This window comes from Copadichromis virginalis, linkage group LG14, assembly GCF_057382275.1.
Source record: "Copadichromis virginalis isolate Kocher_CV1m ecotype Utaka linkage group LG14, C_Virginalis_male_GT1.1, whole genome shotgun sequence".
NCBI lineage: Eukaryota > Metazoa > Chordata > Actinopteri > Cichliformes > Cichlidae > Copadichromis > Copadichromis virginalis.
This window is the reverse complement of record NC_140631.1, coordinates 12534793-12539878: the sequence shown is the minus strand read 5'-3', so window position 1 is coordinate 12539878 and position 5086 is coordinate 12534793. Positions and strand designations below refer to the sequence as shown.

The window sequence follows — 5086 nt, the reverse complement described above, 5'->3', positions numbered from 1 at the left end:
GATCATTGTCATGCTGGAATACCAGCCCATGACCCATTTTCAATGCCCTATCTGAGGGAAGGAGGCTCTCACCCAATATTTGACGGGACATGGCCACATTCATCCTCCCTTTGATGTAGTGCAGTTGTCCTGTCTCCATGGCAGAAAAACATCCCCAGAGCATAATGTTTCCACCTCCATGTTTGACGGTGGGGACGGTATTCTTGGAGTCATAGGCAGCATTCCTCCTCTTCCAAACACAGAGTGCAGTTGATGCCAAATTGCTTGATTTTGATCTCATCTGACCACAACACTTTCACGCAGTCCTCCTTTGAATCATTGAGATGTTCAGTGGCAAACTTCAAATTGGCCTGCACATGTGCTTTCTTGAGCAGGAGGACCTTGCAGGCACTGCAGGATTTCAGTCCTTTACAGCTTGGTGTTTTACGAACTGTTTTCTTGGCGACTATAGTCGAAGCTCTTTTGAGATCATTGACAAGTTGGCAACACTTTGGCCAACATTTTTTTGTTATTAAATGTGCTATATAAATAAAAAACAAAGTAAAGTAAAAGTAAAGTTCCTCCCGAGTAATTCTGGGCTGGTTCTTCACCGTTCTCATTATCATTGAAACTCCATGAGGTGAGATGTTGCCTGAAGCTCCACACCGAGGGAGATTGGCAGTTTTTTTTTATGGTTCCATTTGCGTATAATCGCACCAGCCATGGTCCACTTCTCACCCAGCTGCATGGCAATGGTCTTGCAGCCCATCCCAGCCTTGTCTAAGTCCACAATTTTGTCCTTGACATCCTTGGAAAGCTTTTTGGTCTTGACCTTGGTGCAGAGTTTGGAATTTCGATTGATTGCTTCTATTGACAGCTGTCAATCAGCAAGATTTCTGGCTCCCAGGTGTATTTTATACCGGTAACAAGCTGACATTGGGAGCCTTCTCAACTCGTTACCTGTATAAAAGACAGAGAAGCATAAGTCCATAGAAGCAATCAATCCAGAAACATTAATGACTAGGAGAGGATCTGCAAAGAGGTGTGGGACAAAATCCCCCCTGAGATGTGTGCAAACTTAACTACAAGACATGTCTGACCTCTGTGATTGCCAATAAAGGTTTTGCCACCAAATGCTAAAGCACATTCTGCAAAGGGATCAAATATTTATTTCATTCATGGAAATGTAAATTAATTTCTAACTATTTTGAAATGCATTTTTCTGGATTTTTTGTTTATTATTCTGTCCCTCACTGTTCAAATAAATCTACCATTGAAATGATAAACTGATCATTTCTTTGTTAGTGGGCAAACTTACAAAAGCAGCTGGCGTTCAAATATTTTTTTTCCTTTGACTTCCCTAGTAGTGTTGAAAGTCTATTCCCTTAAACTAAAAAAAAAAGTACCTTTCCTATTTATCATCATGCAATGTAGTGAGTTCCACATTAGGCCTGTCTGTGCTAATATAGTTAGTTTGACCAACAATTCAGAGCCACATAAATATGATCATCCCTGATTAGATCGGGGGATGATTAATTCCTTACAGTTTTCTCTCCTTCTGCTTTCTTCTTCTCAAACCGTTTGAAATGTAAACCAACCAAGTCAGTCTCTTTAATATAGCATATTCCTTGGCTCAGAATGCTGCACAACACACTTCAAAAATATTCAGAAAGCAAAGAAGATTAAGGAGAATATGGAATCTCTTTTCCCATAAATCACCTTGAGTCATTGCTGGAGGTGTTTTAGAGCTGACTGGAAGCTCAGAGCTGCTTGTCACAATGATCCATGTTGGAGAAGGCTGCACTAAAGTTGAACCCCAGATTATTCTCACTGACACCAACATGTATCTAACATTTTAATATCTGTACTTATTATTTCAGAATTTGTCCATGCAGTAGCATTACTTATGTAATGATAAAGATATATAAGTTATTAGTACATTTTATATTAGATAGCAATATTCTAGTATTGTCATTTTCATTCCCTCTGTAATATTTACCACATTAGAAAAATCACAAATGCCTATGTCACGATCCTGTATGTAATACTCTGTTGAACAAACACTGCAAAAAGAGAAAAGTAAGTCTGATTGAAGAGTCCACTCACATCTCACAGAGTAGGGGAGTGAGACACCAGCAAGGCGACCACTTAAAGTCAATATTAGTTTATGAGAGAAATCATGAAGTCAATTCTCATGAATGAAGTGGTGGGCTTTTGCAAAGTGTTTCTCAATGGGAAATCATATTGATAGTGTTGCTGCAATAATACTTAACCATACAGTCATGTGAAAAAGAAGGTTTTCACAGGGCTTTATGCAGTCATTTAAAAAAAACAAAACAAAGTACAACCTTGCTGCTTCCACAGGAATTAAGAAGATAAGTAGCAGATAGGTGCAGCTAATCAAATTAATTCGATTAACTAAGCATTGGCAAGTGTGCCTGCTTCTGTAGAAGCAGCAATTTCTGTGGTTTTCTTGTCTGGAGCATTAAGGTATGTGTTAACACAATCCCAATAAATTCACCCCAGGGCCAGACTGCGCAATGCTCAGAGAAATTGCAAAAAACCCAAGGCCTCAGTTAGCATGTTAAATGTTTAAGTTCATGACAGCACAGTTAGAAAAAGCCTGAACAAGTATGGGTTTTTTTTGGAGGAGCTGCCATGGAAGAAAGCCTCTTCTCTCAAAAAACAAAACAAAACATGGCAGCATGGTTTAGGTTTGCAAAGGTGCATCTGAACAAACCATAAGACTTGTGAAACAGCATCGCTAAAACAGATGAGGCCAAAGTGGAGAGGTTTGGTGACATATAATGTATCTGCAAAACATGTCATTATGAAGCTCATGCGTGAATTCAAAAAGAAAGATCAATGGTCTTACAACTGTCTGCTTCCAGGTGTTGCTGGCTAAATCTAAGCTTCACATCACTTCCACTTTTCCATGCTATCAAGCTGTTTGTGACATCGCTGGTCTATTCCAATCATCTTTCTCAAGACCTTCTTTAGGCTAATCAGCATTTATGCCACATACTTTAAATCTCACTGCAAATATGTCATTCTCCTTTGCAGAGTCGTGATACAAACCTCCTCCCCACCACCGCCTCTCATCACTCAGGCTCCGTTCAAGCCTCCATCTTCATCTCCACCACTACCTTAGCATCATTAATTAATAATAAACACACACTCAGTGTGTGTTTATTGGTATGGATGTGCATTGATGCCTATGGAATTGGCAGCTTGCACATGTGGAAAGGCACCATCAATGCTGAAAGGTATATACAGTATGGGTTTTAGAACAATACATGCTCCCATTCAGACAATGTTGTTTTGTTTTTTGTTTTTTTTAAATTACAGATTTCTTTCCTAGGAAGTCATTATTTCAGTAAGACAATTCTAAACCACACACTGAACTGTAATCCAAGTTGAATTAGCATTCAACTGATGAGCAGAAGAAGGAGAAAAACTGACATACAGAGAGCAGTTGGAGAGCTCACACGACAGATACTTTCTTCTTATTATTCATCTTATTAACTTTTAACATTTTATTTAAGTCTCTAAATATATAGATATGTGTTTTAGGCAGTGCACTGTGGTTTCATCCTGAAGTATTTGTAGAATTTCTAAAAGCAGAGTGACAATCTGACCCGTTGGCTACTCGGCAACTCTACTGAAGCAGTTCATTAGTTGGGGCTGTGGTCGATGTCATAGCAGTGTTAATAAGAAGGGAACTCATGGGGCAGTTTTGTGTATTGAACTGAGCCCTCAAACTTGACTGGACATTGAAATTTATGTTTATCAGAGAAAACAAGGGCAATGCCTCAATTGTTCTTTTCTTGCTCAAGGTTGTCCACTCTCAGTGTTTATCCATTCAGTAACTTGCACTGCCAGAGGAACATGTGAGAGAAAAACAGAGGCACAAAGGCAGCTAAAAAGAAACCGTCTAATGAGATGGAACGGAATAGACTTCAGTGCCACCATCTAATGAGAGCCAGGTATACTCTTTTATACTTTCTCCTTTACCAGTGGCCTTTGAAAATGAATGCTGATAAGCAGTGGCAGTTATTTATATGGTAATTCACCAAAGGAACACATAGACATTAGAACACCTGCAATTTAGCAGAGTGGAAATTGGATATTTTGTGTGTGTGTGTGTATGTGTATGTGTGTGTGTGTCCTAAGTGTCTGTGCATGATTACCTACTCTATCTTGATATTATATTATGGTAGTACTGTTTGGCATCCATTGCAAGATTTCAGGTGTGTGATAATAAAGTACCACAGATTCTTCATTTTTGATAATAAGCATTCTTTGCCCACTGTGCAGTTTGTGAATCTATGAGATGACTAAATAAATATGGTGTTAACCATTCCTCGCCGTCAGTCCCCTGACCGTGGTCGGGAGACACGAGGGGAGAAGCTTCCTCCAGGGCCGAAGTTTGTCCTCCTTTGGGGTTAACTCCCTTCACTTTTGTGGAGTAGAGAGGCAGACAGAAATCAGCCGAGGCACCGGAGAGTACTGAAGAGATGAGGCTTTAATAACAGTACTGCACACTTCGAAAACACACTGCATAGCCTGTAGCCCGTTAGAACGCTGCTCCCGGTCGCCCTCTCTACCCATGACACACTCTCTCCATGTTTCTCTCTTTCGCTCCCCACGTTTCCTTCACGCGCATGCTCACACACACACACATCACATACACTCCTTACTGCACCCAGTCACACACAAGACAGCAATTCCCACAACAATGGCAATAAAGTGAATTTTTCAGTGAAGCAATATTCTAGCCGTTAATGAGGAACATGTATAATTTCTGATAGCTACTGTGAACTGTAAGTTTTTTAGAAAGTGTTTTAGAAACTCATCTGCTTCAGTTACAACGATCTATCACAATTCATGTTTAACCTCAACCTTAATTTTCCAGTCATGAAATTTAAATCAGTGATAAATAGTGCACTGACAATGGTGGGAATAGGGCTGGTTTATTTTAAGTAGGCCTCTGTAGGAGCTGTGTGGCTGTGGCTTTAGCAGTATTGTAACATCACTGGGATTAAAAAACACACATTGTCATGAGAAAAGGACGTGATCATCAGCTTGAATAAGTCAACAGAGGCCA

General features: G+C 39.8%; 1 pseudogene; it reads right to left on the bottom strand.

Annotated features, from left to right (window-relative positions):
* Positions 1-209: 209 nt before the first annotated feature.
* On the bottom strand, positions 210-4590 carry LOC146693549 (uncharacterized; annotated as a pseudogene).
* Between the last annotated feature and the right edge of the window lie 496 nt (positions 4591-5086).